This window comes from Grampus griseus (assembly GCF_964374135.1).
Source record: "Grampus griseus genome assembly, chromosome: 15".
NCBI classification, from domain to species: domain Eukaryota; kingdom Metazoa; phylum Chordata; class Mammalia; order Artiodactyla; family Delphinidae; genus Grampus; species Grampus griseus.
In genome coordinates, this window is record NC_139009.1 from 83803208 (window position 1) to 83822033 (window position 18826).

The window sequence follows — 18826 nt, forward strand, 5'->3', positions numbered from 1 at the left end:
TACGCCTTTGACCACAGAGGGTTTTTCCTCTCAAAACACTTTGTGCTGTCACGCAAAACGGGGATATTCACTATGGAAGCCAAATTGCACTTCCTTTGATCCGCTGAAAGTTAGAAAATAAATTTCATGCTATCGGCAGGTTATTGTTTTAAACTTCACTGCATCAGACTAACTTCTGGACAGAAACCCCGATGACACAGTTGCACAATGTGACTGTAACCTTTACTGAAGCACCAGGTGTTGAGAGACACACAGGTACACCTGGTGCCAGGTGGCCCTCTCGGCCCTGCAGGAACAGAGTCTAGAGCATCTTAAAGAAATTACATCATGAGAGCAGACCCCGAGCTCTTGATTGTAAACAGCTCTCATGGTCATAAATCCCTCCTCAGAGCCTGCGGGGGGCGCCTGTGGGAACTTGGGACCCCCAAGTGTTGTCCTGAAGTGTCTTACCCGGGACCCCCCACCCCCACCCCACCCAGGTCTTAAGGCTTTCGTTCCGTTCACCACCTCCATGTGGGCGTATTTTGCCTGGTTGCTTGGCCCCATCAGCCTGCATCTCTGTCCTGGGGGCTTTAATGTGAAACGTGAAAACATTTCAGCACGGAGACTTGGATGCGTGTGTTGGGTCAGCACGTGTGTTGTGCGTGGCAGGTATTGTGTTTGCCGTGTGTATGTTGTGTGAGTGCGTGGTTTTGCGTATGTGGTATGTTGTGTGACTTTTCTGTGTGTGTTGTGTGAGGGTGTATTGTCTGCTGTATGTGTGTATTTTCTGTGTGTGCTGTGTAGGCCGTGTGTGCTTTGTGAATGTCTTGTGTGTTGTGTGAGTGCCCAGCGCCAGGCATGCATTTCACTGGGTGCTCGGTAAACATTTATTAAATGAAGGAAAGGACACAGTTCCTGCCCCGCGAAGCCCATGGTGCAAACTCACAGGCTGGGCTGTCAGGTCCTCGAGGACACGGCCTACCTCGTGTTCCTCCTTCTGTCCTCAGGGTCCTTCAGAGGGAGGCGATGCTGGCATACACAAGTGTAGGGGCGCCGGTGGGGATGGATATTGTGTAACTGGACATGGTTTTGCTCTCAGGCCCAGACTCCTTGAGGCAGACACTTATTTTCCAGGTTCGCGTCTCACATCCCGTGGAAGTCCCTTCTTTATTACGGTCACAGTTTACTATCGGTTCACCCCCTGCGGAATGTAGGCTCGACGGTAGGGCTTTTGTGTGATTCGTTCTCGTATCCGTCCCAAGTAGCTAGAACATTGCCCGGCAGGTAGTGTGTGCTCCGTAAATATTTACTGAATGAATACATGCCAGGATTAATGAGTTCCAGCATACTCGGTCCAGGTCAAGGTTTTTAGCCCAGGGCAGGCATGACTATGTCCGTCACTGAGTTTATTTTAAATCTCAGTAACTCTTAGGACCTGGCCTTTCAGGGCAACCCCTCCGGCTGCCACTGGTCCTCTCCCTTATGTTGGTGTGGCATCTGCAGGGGTTGTGGAGAGGTCCCAGCCTGCCCCCCTCAAGGGGAGTTGCCTCATCCTGCCGGGTCAGGTGGTAGCCCCCGTCCTTGGGTCCCTGTGGCCTCCTGTGTCAGCTGTGGTGTGACAGGTCTCACTGGGTGTGGGCCATGAAGCTGCTCGGTGCCAACAGCCGTGGGCCTTGCCATTGCGCCAGATGTGAGGCTCCTGGACTCCAGCTTCCTGGTCCCAGGAGCTCTTGGTCGCTTCTCCCACTCTGCTGGTGCCCCCGGGCTCTGGGATCCTTCTGTGCCTGGCTGGAAGCCGGGTCTCACTCTGTGCCCACCTTTCTGGGGCAGTTGCCACCTCCCGGGCTTCCCCGGGGGAGGAAGCCACGAGCCCAGTGACCGTAGGTTTCTACCCCCGCTTCCAGACTTGACCGTCAGAGCCCAGCTCTTGCTTCGTCCGTTTTCTCTTTCTGCGGCTCTTCCCATCGGCCACAGGCCGTGCCCTCCTGGGCTGGGTGGAAGCCCTCCCTGTTCTAGTCCAGCCCAGCTCACTCTCTGGTGTGTGGGTCCACCCTTCCCCTCTGACTCTTGAGAAGTAAAGCCCAGTTTGAGGAGCTCCAATTAAATCCCTCTTGTCTCTCGGCAAAGCCTGGCACATTTTCCACCACATTTTAAGATACATCTTGCAATAGATGATAGGTCATAGTTACTTGTCAGCATTTTCTTTCTTCCTTTCCTACTGCACCTATGACAATTAAGGACACTTGGCATAGGCAATTGTCTGGCCATGGCCTTAAACTCTACTCTGGAGTTTTAAGACAAGCAGTACCTTCTTCGTTCTAGCCTCCGTCTTCTTCTCCCCAAGGTAATGGATGCCTCTCCTGCAAAGGTAGGAAGCTATCAGGCAACCAGAAACAATTAAAGGGTGACCCAGAAGAATATACATTGTTTAATACTTTCAAGAAATATAATTCCCAGTACGAAAGATTACCCTTTTAATCGGTATAAATGGCATTAGACCACCTTCATGCGATAGGCTGGCTTCCATGCTGTATCCTGGAATACAGCTAAAGAGAAAAAAGAGCCTGGGGCTGCCGTGGAGTAAGACGCACGGACCCCTGGATAAATGCGACAGTGCTGTGCACCAGTCACAGCCGCTGAGAAGTGCTGATGCAGAGTGGGGATGAAGGTCCCCAAGACGGATGCCGTTAACCACTGGACCCAGCCTTCTGTCTGATTCCTTGGTCATTAAGAACACTTCTGATGCGATTGTGGTTTCCCAATGTGTCCTTCCTGGAAGAAGAAAACGTGCTGTCAGTAAATAATAATATCTTGTCCCTTTGGAAGTTATAGGTTTTATTTTAAGCTAAATAGTCAGAGTTCCTTTCTGGACTGACACATCTGCCTCACAAGAACAGTATGCGTGTGAAACACCACAAAACCTGAATTCCTGAGTCTGTACAATGAGAGCCAGGCCCGAGGGCCCAGTGGATCCAGAGGTGAAGGCCGTCTTTCAGGACACTTTGGGGTTAGCTGGACGTCCTCTTTAGGAACAGGTTAACCTCAAACAGTGCCTTTCTTGGCAAACTTCTATACTTAGGTCAGAGCTTTCTATGTCAGTTCTCTCTCTGTCTCTGTCTCATACACGCAGACACACACATACACACAATAATGAACGAGTGGACATGAAGTAGAGAGGGACCAAACTGTGTAATAACAACCAAATCTGAGAAAAAATTCACTGTGAAGAGTGAGATGCACTCAGGTAGATGTTGGTGATAACAAGCGATAGGACTTGGCAATGGCAAGAACCATGAGCTTGTTGAAATGAGCTGCCTTTGCTCAAGCAAAAAAAAAAGAGAAATTGTAGCCAACCTTCAAGGGTGCCACCTAGCTTCCGCAACAGCCTGGGAGGTTGCCCGGCAGAGCCTGAGGGGTCTTTCTCTCTTCTTATCTCCACTTCTTGCTTCTCTCTTTCTATGAAAACTGCCTTTCTTTGCATCTCTGGTTCATATAGAGGAAAACATAGCCGCCCCGCGTGTCCCAGATGAATTTCTAAGCAGAAGAGCACCTTCTTTGTGTTGACTCCAACCGAGACTCATAGGATGTGTGTTTCAGGTTGGATGCAAAGTTCTGGGGAGAGAGAAAGTGAATGCTCTAGCTTTGGGCCTAGCAAACGCTCTTGGCCCAGCCAGCCATGGCCCAGGGTATCATCCCTTCATCCCTAGGGCCACATCTATAGACGGGAAGTGGCGGAACAGGGAAGTTGGTTCCCTTTCCTGAGAAATAGGTGTACACTGACTAGACACCAACCCAAAGACATTATATAAATGGAGCAAGGCTGAATGCGGCCTTGAGTTAAGTATTCGAGTACATTCAGTCTGTTTCCTTAAGGTGACACTGCATTCCAATCCAAGGTGTGTTGATTCAGAAGATAACCTAGTAAAATGCCAAATTTCATCAGTCAAAGATATTTAACCTCAGACATTCCAATGCCGTGCTATTCTTATTATATGTAAAATTGTATTTATATCTTATTGGGAAAAGCATCATCAGCCCCACTTTGAGAAGCAAGCTGAGTTTTCTCATAAATGCATTTAGCTTTTTCATAATGACGTATTCCCAGAATGCTAGGCTTAAAACAAATTTGAGTAAATCAGAGCAGAAGATACCATAAATGTTAATGGCAAATGAAAAGGCTGGGGGGAATCCTTATGAAGTATATCAATACTTTACGTATACACAATGATAAAACGTTACAGTTTAAAATAAGGTACGTTGATACAATTCCAAGAAAATATAAAAATACAGGTAGTATCTCATATGGGTCTTTCTTGGTGCATGGAGAGCAAGGAATGAGACTTGGAAGAGATTGTAGAGGGAGATGAAGAATAAGAAGGAGAGGAAGAGGGGGCAAAGGATGGAAAGAGGAAGGGGGAGAGGAAAGTCCATCTAAGTAAAGCACTCAGATGGCAACGCCCACGGCTGAGGCAGGAGAAGTTTAGCTGAGGATGGAGAGGAGGATGGCGGAATGGCCACCCTTATAGCTTTGGAGGATGATGACTGGGAGGGTATCCTGGAGGCTCCTCCTCGGCTACTCCCCAGCCATCTAGAACCCACCGATCATTTAGCAGGTGCCATCTTTCCTCTGCAGAACAACTTGGTAGGAAAACCACACTAGAGGATTTTCTCTTGCAACTTCCCTCATTACCTCTGCATGAAGAATAATTCTCAGCTGGGATCTAGTCTGGTACAAACAATATCTCCTTTCCCCCTTGGTCACAGGTCTTGGTAACCTTCTTATTGTTTCTTGGACCGAGGGCTTCCCCAGGCATTGAAGGGAAGAGTTTCTGAGGTGCATTGACAGCAGTCACATTTAGCGGCCAGAGTGTACACTGTGGCACACAGGTGAGGGGTAGGAGGAAGGGAGATGCTTAGAAAGGAGACGCGCTAAACGCTAAGAGCTTCTAGCCCCACTGTGGCACTTATTGCCCAGCAGGGTCAGCCGGTGTGGTTATGTCAAGCCCTCCTTGTGGTCTTGACTGTAAACTGTCAAAGCAGAGTTGCCATGAATAAAACCAAGTTCTAAAAAGAAAGCTCGCACTATCTGTGCTTCAAAAGGAAAGCTGAGCGAAGCTGAGAGGGTCTCCTTGGGGACCCGTCCATGAAAATAGACCTCTTTTGTGATGCTTGAGACACTACAAGCACTTGGTTTGTACTGGAAGACTGGTTGGAATTTGAACTGGTTCTACTGGGAGACGTTACTGGATAGGTCACACACCTGGATGACGAAGGGGATCAAGTCAATGGTAAACAGGCCAACAACAAGGACGAGCCAAAGAAAATAGTGTTTCTCCTCCAACTAGTAGCTTTGTTCCGAGGGATGAGTTAAGAGGTTTATAACCATTTTTTAAAATTGAAGTATCATTAATTTACAGTGTTGTGTTAGTTTCAGGTATACAGCAAAGTGATTCATTTATACATATATTATCTCTTCTTTGCCAGATTATTTTCCATTTTGTGTTATTAGAAGGTACTAAATATAGTTCCCTGGACTATACAGTAGGACCTTGTTGTTTATTTATTTTGTATATAGAAGTGTGTATGTGTGAATCCCAACCTCCTAATTTATCCCCCCCACCCCTTCCCACTATCCCCTTTGGAAACCATGAGTTTGTTTTCTATGTCTGAGTCTATTTCTATTTGGTTAATAAGTTTATTTGTATCAAGTTTTTTAGATTCCACATATAAATGATATCACATGATTTTTGTCTTTGGCTTACTTAGTACGGTAATCTCTAGGTCCGTCCATATTGCTGAACATGGCATTATTTCATTCGTTTTTTATGGCTGAGTGGTGGTTTGTTTTGAGGGATGAGTTAAGAGGTTTGGATCAGTGGTTCTTGGCTTCAACAGACTTAATGCTCCTTTCCTTAATGCATATTTTATAACATTCTCTTTACAAACTTATAATGAAATTCACTGATAACGTATTCTATCTATACATGACATTAAACACGTAACTATATTACACTAAGCATAATGTGAAGGAGAAATGAAAGCTATTCCATGTTCAGTTCAACATGGACATTTGTGGGCACCACTGAACAGGGAGACAGAAGCCGTCAGGTGTGCAGATACGCACAGACAAGTCTGTAAGGTGGTAGCCGCAAAGCCAGATAGAGATGGTCTGTCCCTCTCTGGAGCTTCAGATCTCATGCGTGGTGGGGCCATCAGTGACTTTTCCCATGATGAAAAATATTTTTTTTAATTTCAGGAAGAAAAGTTCTACTTCCCCTCAATTTTCATGGCAACTGCATTTCTGCAAAATTCAATAGGTAGTAAAACTGCACAAAAATACTTCCTGTTTCTATGAAAAACAGAGTTAGGTTCCAGGCTCGGATTCTACCTACATTCAGGTTGTGTGGGATGTTTGAAAATTTGGTAGGATGGGGGGCAGTTTGTTGTGCAGTGATGTCCTGGGTGTTGCAGAACCTCTAGAAGCCCCAGCTTCTGTCCACTAAACAAGGCACCCTCCCCAGCACAGGCCAACCGAAGTACCTCCACCTCCACTTAAAACTCCCCTGGGCCATGTCCTACCTCTCTGGAGGTCTCAGAGTCTCGTAGTCATGGCTTGGAAGGGTCCTTAGTGGTCTTCTCGGCTTGTTGGTTACCAAGGGTTGGTCTGGGGAGCAGTTGGTAGCACTTAAGACATACAGATATCCAGGCACCACCTGTAGAGATTCCACTCAGGAGGCAGGACTCTAGAATGTCCAGGAGACTCTGGTGCACAGCCAGGTTTGGCACCTCCTGGCCCAGGTATGCCTCGCTCTTCTTCACGGGGTCCCCTTCCCATATCTGGGGTCAGTGGCTGCCCAACCTGGGCTTGAAGGTGCCATGCTTCAGTAAATAGCATCAAGAGAGCCACTTCTCTTCCCAGCCCACTTGTCAGCCCAGGAGGCAAGCCAGGATTGGAGCAGCTGGTCTGATGCACACATTCCTCCTCTGGGCCTTTGCCTGCAGCAGCCCTGGAGATGGTGATTCAGACTTCAGCTTTCTCTGCTCTGCTCATTCCCCCACTGAATCAAGGGTGAGAAACACTTTGCTCCCGGTCTCCATCCTTTGAAGTCCCATTGGCTGAGTCAGCTCCCCGGCTACCTTTAGAAGGATCCAATACAGAAAAGTTGTCCTAAAACTCAAGACCTGTACATTCATGGACAGTGCCCGGTGAGACAAAACAAAGACAGCTGAAGAGTCCTATCAGGGCTGTGGAAAAGAGCTGGACAAGGAAGACAAAGTGTTGTTAAGCGGAAGGGATGAAAAATACTGAAATCAAGCACAAGAGTTTTCAAAGTGCAGAGTTAAATGATTGGTTCATTTATTCATCTTACATAATGCAAAATGCATCTACTACATATCAGGCTTTCTTCTAGATAATGATAGTATGACAGTGAATAAAACAGACCACATACTAGTAGAAGTACAAGTAGAAGTACAAGTAGATGGTTAATAAACAAGATCATGACGGAATATGTACAGTAAGTTAGATGGTGACATGCTGTGGAGCACCAGTAGGGACTTCAGTAGGGTAGGAACGTGCGTGCATGTGTGTGCCTGTGTGTGTGTGTGCACACACGTGTGCACGTGACATCTTATGGCTTGGGATATCTATTTGGCAATGAGGAGGGGAATTTCTTTGACAGTGGTGATTGGGAGTTTAGTTGTGTAGGAAGAACAGGAAAGAGACATTGCAGTTGTTAAGACAGGAAATGATTCAAGTTTGGGTAAAGTTTTTTAACAATGAGAAATGAAGAGAAACAGAACCACTTTAGCATGGCAATAATTACATTTCTGGGTTTGCGTAAGGGATGTTGAGAAACTTCTGGTTGCAAACCAACGTTTTCTTTCCCTGAAGCCCTTTGCAGTCTTGGAGTACTGTTTAGATTTCGGTTCCTTAGAGTTCTTCGTGATATGGACTAAATTCACCGTCCTATCCCATGGAGACCAAGCTGTTTGTACATCTCACACCTGATTACTTTAGACTGGAGTATTTGTGCAGAAAAACCCTGCTTCTTAGATGTGGTTTTGATTGGTGTTTTTGGAATGAGGGCCTTATCAGCTGTGGTATATATACTAGTGTATATAGTCTTTTTGCCAGAAATATTGACCCACCCTTTACCAGAAATATCCCTGTCCCAAAATATCACATTAGGAGTTTATGGCTAATAATGCTTCAGTAATATTTGCTTATTTGTATAATATTCGGTTAAAAACACTCTCAGGCATATTCATTACCTGTAAGTCTGTCAGTAACTCTGTGGTTATCAGGGCAGGAATGTTGTACACTTTCCACAGATTCAAGGAGGCTGAGCGAGTTACCCTCGTGTGTATGACAAATAATGATCCTCTGTACTGTTGACTCTGTATGTGTCAGACAGTGTTTAAATGCTTTTTACATATTAACTCATTCAGTCCTCACACACAGCTCAGTAACGTGGAGACTATTTATAGCATCATTTTACCATCAAGGAAACAGACACAGAGAAGCTATGACTGGCTCAGCCACACACAGCTTGGATATGGTGGAGCTCAGAACCTCCAGTGTCTGTCTACACTCCGAACCACCAGGCTATACTCCTTTTGTTCTGGAAAGCAGATCTCCCAGCTGCTACCTATTTTAGGGAGTTTTTAACTTCACACACAACATCACCACAATGGTGACAAATGTTGGAGCAGTAAAGGGCAGCAGTGTGGATGGGAAAGACCAACGGTTTTGGAGAGTGACCTGAGCTCCAGTTCATTTGGTTATTTTGCAGTTGGGTGAGTTCCTTAAGCTCCCTAGAATGTCTGATTCTGTCTGTAAAATAAGGGGATAGTGATACCGCTCACAGCATAGTGAGCATTCGATGGGTGCCCTATTAAAGCATCTAACTTACTGTCGGACGTGTAATAGGTGCTTACTGCTTGTACATTTCCTTCCTACGTGAAGGATCATCACTAGGCTTGGGTCAGAGGAACAGTTAGGTACGCGGTAGTGAAGTAAACTGTAAATGGCGCTGGCTGTTTTGCATAGCCTTTGAGAAACTCAGTGTGGGATTTGTGTAACCTAAGAGAGCAGCTCAGATCGCGGTGGTGAGCGAGGGCACGGTTCCTCATGGGTGAGGCTTAGAGGGGCTGCTGTTCAGTGAAATATCATTTCAAAGTCTGGGTAACAGGTGAAGCAGCTGGTGCGGGGGTGATTCTCCCTTCTGACCTCTTGATCTGCCCTTGGTCCTTGCTTCTGGGAAGATCCTTCCCTGAACTACACGGTGGTCTCCATAGGGCTGCCCAAGCTTTAGGTAGAACAGAAGTTCTCAACTTTTGATTTAAGGACCCCTTTCACTCTTCAAAATTATTGAGAACTCTACAGAGATTTATTTACATGGGTTAACTATTGATATTGACAGTGTTAGAAGTGAACACAAATTTTAAAATGAATTTTTATTGATCATTCAAAAATAATAACTTCATTACCTGTTAACATAAGTAACATCTCTTTTATAAAATAATTAGATTTTTGGGCTTCCCTGGTGGCGCAGTGGTTGGGATTCCGCCTGCCGACGCAGGGGACGTGGGTTCGTGCCCCGGTCCGGGAAGATCCCACATGCCGCGAAGCGGCTGGGCCCGTGAGCCATGGCCGCAGAGCCTGCGCGTCCGGAGCCTGTGCTCCGCAACGGGAGAGGCCACAGCAGTGAGAGGCCCGTGTACCGCAAAAAAAAAAAAAGATTAGATTTTTAAAACAAATAGAAAAAATAGACTTTTTTCTGGTATTATTTTACATTGTTTACATTGTTCTGGAAATCTCTTTATATCTGGCTCAACAGGAGACAGATGAATTCTCATGTCTGCATCTGCATTCAGTCTTTGAGGTATTATACATCACGTAGCTTTTTGCGAGAGAATTTGTGTGGAAAAGGCACAGATCATCTTTGAATTAGTATCAAAGTAGTTTTGACCTTATGGACCCCTTGGAAGGGTCTCAGGGACCTTTGAGGACCACTAATGTAGAATATCTTTTTCTCTTTAAACATCTTTTTTCAACATTCTTACAATGTCTTCTCAACGCCTCCCTCCTGATGCCTGTATTCAAGTGATCATGATGGATAATAATTCTTCCTTCAGCATTCTTGGCTTTGGCAAGACTGGAGATAGTGGATTCAGAGGTCTCCCTCCTTCTCTCCCTCCTTCCCTCTCTCCTTTCCTCTTCTCTTCCCTTCCTATCCTCCTTCCTTGCTTCACAACCTGGGGAGTTTTTCTGGTGCCTCCCGACTGGTCTCTGTGCCTCTAGAACCTGACAGTTGCCAGGTTGTGTTTTGCTTGACATCATTCACAGTCTACTTCCTTCCTCAAAATTCTTGGTCTTGTCTGACATTTATTAATTCTGGCTTTTGTTTTATAAATATTTCAAAAATGTTTCCAACCCCAAATTTTTTTGAGATGTGTAAAGAATTTGTGGCATGTTCATGGCAGAGGGTAATATCTGCGAACTTCAGAAACTATGCGGCAGAATTCTGCTGCCAGCCAAGACTGAGTCACTGGGCCTGGATTTTCTTTCTCACCAGAGACAACAACGAAAAGCACTCCATAAAATACATGAAACCAGAGGTTTTAAAATACTGGACATCAGCCAGTGAAGGACAGTGGTCCCTGAGAGGAAAACAAATGAATGCTCTTGGTCACCAACTGAGAGAATTTTCAGGCCATGGGAGGGTGTCCAGCCAGTTCCCTGGGGAAGGGGGATCCAGGCAGAGTTCGCCAACTTCCTGAATGGGTGTGATGGAGCTGAGAGCCAAGGGAGACCAAGGTGGCTACAGTTCACAGAAAGGATGCCAGAGGAGAGGGAGCTGGAGCAAGAGAGAACGTCAGATCTGCGGAGGGCCCCCTTTGAGAATCAGCAGAGGGCTGCGCGGCAACGCTCTCTGTCTGGTCCCCGCGCAGGCCCTCGGGCATCCCGTACTTGGGCAACGAGATCAGCCTCATCTCCAAGGCGCAGATCCGCTACGAGGACATTCTCTACACCGTCGACACGGACAACTCCACGGTGGCGCTCGCCCAAGTGAGGTCCTTTGGTGCTGAAGACCGTCCCACAGATAGGCCTGCCCCCCCCGAGAGGAAGTTTATGAGTACATCATCTTCCGGGGAAGTGATATCAAAGACATTACTGTGGGGCTTCCCTGGTGGCGCAGTGGTTGAGAGTCCGCCTGCCGATGCAGGGGACGCGGGTTCGTGCCCCGGTCCGGGAAGATCCCACATGCTGCGGAGCGGCTGGGCCCGTGAGCCATGGCCGCTGAGCCTGTGCGTCCGGAGCCTGTGCTCCTCAACGGGAGAGGCCACAACAGTGAGAGGCCCACGTACCAAAAAAAAAAAAAAGACATTACTGTGTGCAAACCTCCGAAAGCTCATCATGCGCTCCCTGCTATTGTTCAGTCTTCCCTGGGCCCAGCCTCCTCCTTCCAGCCACATGTGCCTTCCAGCCCCTTCCGAGGGATGCCGCCCTACAGCCAGCTGGCCGCCAGCTCCCTGCTCAGCCAGCAGCATACCGCTTCCTTGGGTTTAGGAGCTGGCTTTCCGGCTGTCTCAGTCAGCAAGAGCCCCATGGTGGAGCAGAGGCTGTCCAGACTGGTTCTCTTGATAACCTGAACACCGAAAAGCTGTTACCTGGCAAGGGCACCGCGGGGATGCAGCTCAACGGGTGCCCAGCCCCCCCAAGCAGCAAGGCTGCCAGCGATGTAGCTCAGCCGGCAGCTGGGCAGACTCAAGGGCAGGTGAATGATGAGAACAGAAGACCTCAGAGGAGGCGGTCGGGGGACAGACGAACAAGGAACGGCTCCAGAGGGCAAAGCCGTCCAACTACCGTCAAGGAAAACACAATCAAGTTTGAAGGCGACTTTGACTTTGAGAGTGCAAATGCCCAGTTCAACCGAGAGGAGCTGGACAAAGAATTTAAGAAGAAACTGAATTTTAAAGACGACAAAGCTGAGAAAGGGGAGGAGAAGGACCTGGCGGTGGTGACCCAGAGTGACGAGGCCCCTGCCTGAGGAGGACCACCTGGGGCCCAACTGCTACGATGACAAATCCAAGTCCTTCTTTGACAACATTTCCTCCGAGCTCAAGACCAGTTCCAGTCGGACAACGTGGGCTGAAGAGAGGAGGCTCAACAATGAGACCTTCGGGGTGTCGGGAAGGTTTCTTTGTGGCCGTAGTTTCCGGGGTGAATTTCGAGGGGGCAGGGGCAACGGTGCAACCCCTCGTAACCCGGCTTCCAAAGAGCTGGGACTGGCCGGGTGTAAGGAGGCAGCTGAAGGCTCTTGCTGAAGCGGCACAGACGCCAGACTGTGTCTACGAGGATGCTGGAAAACGCTGCACTTACTGCGGGAGTCGTGGGTCACTTTGTTTACTGAGTTTGGAAAATTCCCATGCTACTGCTTATGTTTTGGACTGAACTGAACTTGGACGTGGTCTGAGTTACAACCACTTTTTTGGGGGGACGCGTATATGGGAAACCTCTTTGAGGTGTCTTGGCCTATTTTTCCTTTTTAGTTGTGCACAGCCCGACTCTAAGGTTTTGGTACTTTGCAGAAAGGTTTCTAGAGCGAAAGCGTGATCCTCACTTTGTGACCTTTTTTGGACAGCTTTGGTTTTTTAACGTGGAACCAAGTCCCATTTGGCAAATGTGGCAGCCAATCGCATCTCTGTAATCCAAGCAGCCTCTGGTGCTGCTGGCCTGGTACCCACTGCCACAGGCGGGGCCTAGGAGCCAGGCATGGCCGGCATGGGGGCATGGAAAGTGGGGTGTCCCACGATCATGTTGTAGAAGCAAACCAGACGACCCTGACCTCAAGGTAGAGGGCGGGGTCGGGGGTGCTGGAGGTGTAGGATGGGGCCCTGAACGGGAGGGAGCTGGGAGCTATCACTTGGAGTGTGGCTTCCGTAGGAATCCAGGCTGGGGGTGAGCGCCCAGGACGAGCTCCTCTGCAGCGTCCCTCTCCCTCCTGCCCTCTCCCTGCCAGTCCCTGACCCAGGCCAGTCAGCGTTGGACTCTGGCCGAACACTGTTCGGTGTCTCATCCACTTGGAAATGAGCCAGTCGTTTTTTTTTTTTTTGCAAGGTCGGTTGACCGAGAACATATTTCCTCTCCATTGTAAATAGTTCTGTGTTTTTGTTTTACTGGTGAGTGGAGGGAGAGTGGGGAATATAAATTTGTGGCATGAGCAAAGGGATCAGACCTTCAGTAGAAGCGTGCGTCCCTCTGACAGGGCATTGTGGTGAGCATAAGTGCCTTGGTAACTAAATCCCTTTAAGTAGGCGGAACGGTTTTAGTTCTGTGTCGATTAAGTTACTGTAAAAGCTTAGGTTTATTTTTGTAGGAATTAATGGCTAAGAATTAGAACATAGCAACGCGGCTGCTCTGTTGGAGCAATGTAAACTTGTAATTATAAACAAACATGCAAACCTTTAAAACTCTCTTCTTCTCTGCTCTGAAAATAAATAATCTTGTTGACTCTGTTAAAAAAAAAAAAAAAGAATCAGCAGAGTACCAATCTGCACATGTATGTGAGGAAATTACCTGAGGCCAGAAAAAGTACCGCTCTGAAAGGATTAGATGGTGCAGAAGGCCAGGAATAATTTCTATTCCTACCACCCAGGCTGGAAAACCTAATTTGCAGGCATTTGGTAGAGGACTAAGAAGGATCATGCTTCAGCAGTGGGGCAAAATGAACCCTAGACCCAATGCTGCTGTGCCCCTGCCTAACAAGGCACAAAGCAGCACCCCAAAATCATCAAACATTTCCAAGAACTCAAATGCATCCCAGAACACAAAAATACCCAGCGTCCAGCAAGTCAAAATCCAGAATGTTTGGCATCCAATAAAAAAAATTCACCAGGTATACAAAGAAGTAGGAAAATAATGAGGAGAGAGATCAGTCAATCAAAACCAGCTAAGAACTAACACAGGTGTTAGAATTAGCAGACGAGCACCTTAAAGCCGCTTTTTATAACTGTATTCCATATGTTCGAAGAAGTAAGTAGTGGATTGGAAGATATGAGAAAGAAAGACCCACCTCTAACTTCTAGAGATGAAAGCTACCATGTCTGAGACGAAAATATACTGGATGAGATTAACTGCAGGTTAGACACTGAAGAGAATAGATGAATACATTTAAAGACACAGCAATAGAAACTATCAAAGTGAAACAGAGGGGAAACAAACAAACAAAAGAACAGAGCATCAGTGAACTTGGAACAGTTTCAAGGAGCCAAATACACATGTAACTGAAGTCCCCCAAAGGAAGGGAGTAACAGACGAAATATTTGAAATTAGTGACCAGAATGTTTCCAAATTAGATGAAAATGATAAACCCATAGATCCAAGAACCCCAACAAACACAAAGAAAAATAGCGTTTCATGGTAACCAAATTGCTTAAAGCCAGTGATAAAGAATAAAATCTTAACAAAAGATTAAAGATTAAATTAAATTTAATTGAATTTTATTAATCTTAATAAAAGCCAGAGAATAAACACACTTGCAGAGGAATGAGGACGACAAAATGGCAGATTTCTTACAGAAACCATGCAGACTAGCAGACTTTGGAGCCTTATTTATAAAGTACTGAAAGGAAAAAAAAAAAACAAAAACCCTGTCAACGTAGAATTCTATACACACTGAAACTATCTTTCAAAAACAAAGTTAAACTGTTTCGAACATAAAAGGCTGAATTCATCACCAGAAGATCTGAACTACAGAAACATTAAAGGAAATCCTTTAGGCAGAAAGAAAATGATGATAGATAGAGATATGGATCTATTCAGAGGAATAAAGACCATGGGAAATGGCAATGGAATTATTACTTAAACTTCTTTAGAAGAAAATGGACTGTTTAAACAAAATAATAATAGTACAGTGCAAGGTTTATAACATATGTAAAAGCAAAATGAGTGACAAAAATAGCACAAAGGCCAGGCAGGGAGAAATGGAAATGTAGTATCGTAAAGAGAAATTTTCATCACAAAATGTCTATTGAAAAAAGAAGAGGGGGCTTCCCTGGTGGCGCAGTGGTTGGGAGTCTGCCTGCCAACGCAGGGGACGCGGGTTTGTGCCCCGGTCCGGGAAGATCCCACATGCCGCGGAGTGGCTGGGCCCATGAGCCGTGGCCGCTCAGCCTGCATGTCTGGAGCCTGTGCTCCATAACGGGAGAGGCCACAGCAGTGAGGCCGTGTACAGCAAAAAAAAAAAAAAAAAAAACAAAAAAAAAAACAGAGAAGTGTCAAATCATAACTTCAGCTTCCACTTTCAGGAACTAGAAGAAGAAACATTACACCCAAAGCGAGCAGAAGATAAGAAATAATAAAGAACAAAGCAGAAAGCAATTAAGTAGAAAACAGAAATACAGTAGAGAAAATCAATGATACTAAAGCTAATACTTTGAGATCAGTAAAACTGATAAAGCTCTAGCCAGAATGATTAAGAATAAAAGATAGAAGACAGAAATATCAATAGCAGAAATTAGGTGATATCACTGCACTACAGTAAAAATATTAAAATGATAATAAAATATTAGGAACAAAATTATGCAAAAAATATTGACACTTAGATGAAATGGACAAATTCTTTGAATGACACAAACTACCAACCTCACTCAAGAAGCAGGAGATAACTTGAATAGCCCTCTATCTATTAAAGAAATTGAATTTGCAGTTAGAAATCTTTCCACGTAGAAAACTTGAGGTTTAAATAATTTCCCTGGTAAATTCTACCAAACACGTTAGGAAGAAATAATATCAGTTCTGCATAAACTCTTCCAAAAAATTGAAGGGGAGTAAATATTTCCCAACTCACAAGTTCGTCCCAACTCTAAGAAGCTAGTATTACTTTGGAATCAAAACCGAAGTGAGAGAGTGACTTGGACATATATACACTACCAAATGTAAAATAGATAGCTAGTGGGAAGCAGCCGCATCGCGCAGGGAGATCAGCTCGGTGCTTTGTGCCCACCTAGAGGGGTGGGATAGGGAGGGTGGGAGGGAGACGCAAGAGGGAGGGGATATGCAGATATATGTATATGTATATCTGATTCACTTTGTTATACAGCAGAAACTAACACAACATTGTAAAGCAATTATACTCCAATAAAGATGTTAAAAAATAAAAACACCTTAAAAAATATACCAGCACAAGAAAAGAGAGCTATAGATCAATATTCCTCATGAACACAGATATAAAAGTTTTAAACAAAATAAAATCTAATCCAACAATGTATAAAAAGGCTAATACACCATGGCCAAGCAGGCTTTATCCCAGGAATGCAAGGTTGGCTTAGTATTGGAAGATCAAGAAATGTAATTCACCATATTAATAAAACTAAAATAGAAAAACCATATATCATCTCAACAGATGCATAGAAATCATTTAACAAAACCCAATGTCTATTCCTGATAAAAATTATCCAAAAATGAGGAATACAAGTATACTTCCTCAGCCTGATGAAGGGCATCTGTGGAAGATCTGTAGTTAACATCATACCTGATGGTAGAATACTGAAAGCTTTCCCCTAAGATCAGGAACAAAGCAAGAATATCCACTTTCCTCATTTCTATTCAACATTGTACTAAAGGATGTAAAAGGTCAAGTAAAAGAAACAAAAGGCATCCAGACTGGAAAAGAAGAAGTAAAACTATATTTGCAGATACCATGGTGGTCTATATAGAAAAGCCTATGGAATCTATTTTAAAATCTACTAGAACTAATAAGCGAGTTCTGTGGGCCACAAGATCGATGTACAAACATCAGTTGTATTTCCATACACTAGCGTTGAAGATCCAGGATTGGCATTTAAAAGCAATACCCTCTACAGTAGGATCAACAGTATGAAAACTTTGAGATAAAATAGAAGACTTACAAGACCAGCATGTGAGGTGGTAGCCGTGGGAGGCTGTCCTTCCCTTGAGCCCATGGTGGGCGAGGCACTGCTCTTGTCTTCTGTCCCTGCTCCCTGCCCTCCCTGGCTTATGCCGCTCTCTCTGCAGAGACTTTTTCAAGATCTTTCCCAAATCACTGGCTTTTCCCGGGTCTTTCAGGTACGTAGCTCACTTCTTCTATACATGGAGCAGGGAAAGCAGAAAAAGCACTTAATCCTTTTCCAGCCATCACCAGTTCATTCCCGAGATGCTTTCCTTTTCATGAAACAGCATGGGGAAAGAAAACTCTCATCCCAGGAAACTTAGGGCTTTCCTCTGCATTCAAAACAGGATGCCCTGGGACCCCTTCTTCCTGCTCTTAGGAAAGCCTGGGTTCTAGGTGGGCACCTTCTCTCAGACTGTTTCTCTGTGTCATTATTCCCATGGCCAGGTTGAGTTGGGCAACACCAAGTTACTTGATAAACACATGGTTAATATGTCAAAGCAACAGGAAAGCACTGTAAGTGATTATTATTTCTTAGAGAATAACAGAAAGGAATGACAAAAATATAGAGTGTGGTAAGACTTTTCAATTTCGTTTACTAGCATACTTGCATTTAAAATCTTTGGCCTTTTTATTTTAAATTGAAAGGTAATAAATGTTCTGCTGCTGATTTTATGATCCTGTGACTAGGGACTACAGTGTTGCCTCTGCTAGAATTCATTGCGGCGCAGTAGAAGTATGGAGTGATACTTGCTGTAAAAACTCTCCACCCTCCTCCTTAGCTGGTCTGCTGACTACTTCTGACATTCAGGGTATTGCTATGGTTGATGTGAGTGTTTTGGGACAGGGGGTGGAGGGATTCCCTTCCTCCCCCACAAAATACATGGTTTTGTATTTTTTATTTCTCTAGTAAATATAAAATCTTATATTTACTATAAATACTTATATTTACTAGAGAAATAAAAAAATATAGATTGGAAATGATTATGGGCAAAGCATTATAATGATGAATGTCAAGTAGTTATAACAGTATACAAACTGAGAACATGAAATATAGAGGGAAGGTGTGAAGAGGTAGGGTTGAGCTGAGCCATGAAAGGCAGTCTAAATGATGACCTGGCTGATTGAGAGGAAAGACGGACGTATGAAGAGGTTTCTTGCTCAGGTATAGATTTAAAATGAGCAGATTGTCTATTTTGGATGAAAACCAGCTGGCCAGAGAAGGAGCCCCTATTCCAGAGGCCTTGAATTGTCTAGGCTTTAGAGCAGCAATGTCCAATGGAATATTTTGCAGAGATGGGAACGTTCTATGACTGTGCTGTTCAATATGGCAGCCACTAATGATGTGAGGCTACTGAGCTCCTGAAATGTGGCTAGTACATCTGGGCAACTGGATTTTTAATGTTATTCAATTTTTAACTATTAAAACAGCTTCATGTTTCTAGAGGCTACACGTATTGGATAGCACAGATCTAGAGGAATATGAGAGGGAACCTTTAGTCCTGAGAGCCCATGCAGAAGTCACACTCAAGGGATCTTCTGTGTCTCCTGCCCAGAACTGGTACCAGGTCTGGATCCTGAATCTTTTATGCCGTTATTGGGAGATTGGGATCGTAGGCTTCTACTACTGTCACTCTCAGAAAGACTCAAGGCTCAGTGACATTGGCCTCCTCTGAGGACAATACCAGCTATGTTCTTGACCATAGGCTGAGCTCATCAGCGGGTCTAACCATCCCAGAGTTGGGATAGCTCAGCATCCACCATCAAGGCTCTCAATTCAGTGACTTACTAGTAAGGATGCAAGAGGCAAAGAAGGAATCAGTGGTACCAGGGCCTCTTCTCCCACCCCTTGGACACAGCTCTCCTCCTGCCTCAGGGGAACAGTGATTATTATTGGAGTAGCTCACCAGCTGCCGGGTTATTGC

The 18826-nt window shown here is 45.3% G+C and overlaps 1 protein-coding gene and 1 pseudogene across 3 annotated transcripts in view; both read left to right on the forward strand.

Annotated features, from left to right (window-relative positions):
* Nucleotides 1–18826, forward strand: part of IL1R1 (interleukin 1 receptor type 1) — an 87325-nt gene that overhangs the window by 19387 nt on the left and 49112 nt on the right. The gene's annotated exons all lie outside the window — the stretch shown is intronic.
* LOC309833573 (protein LSM14 homolog B-like) lies at nt 11488–12290 on the forward strand (annotated as a pseudogene). Its single transcript has one exon. The product of its transcript is annotated as a protein LSM14 homolog B-like (transcript).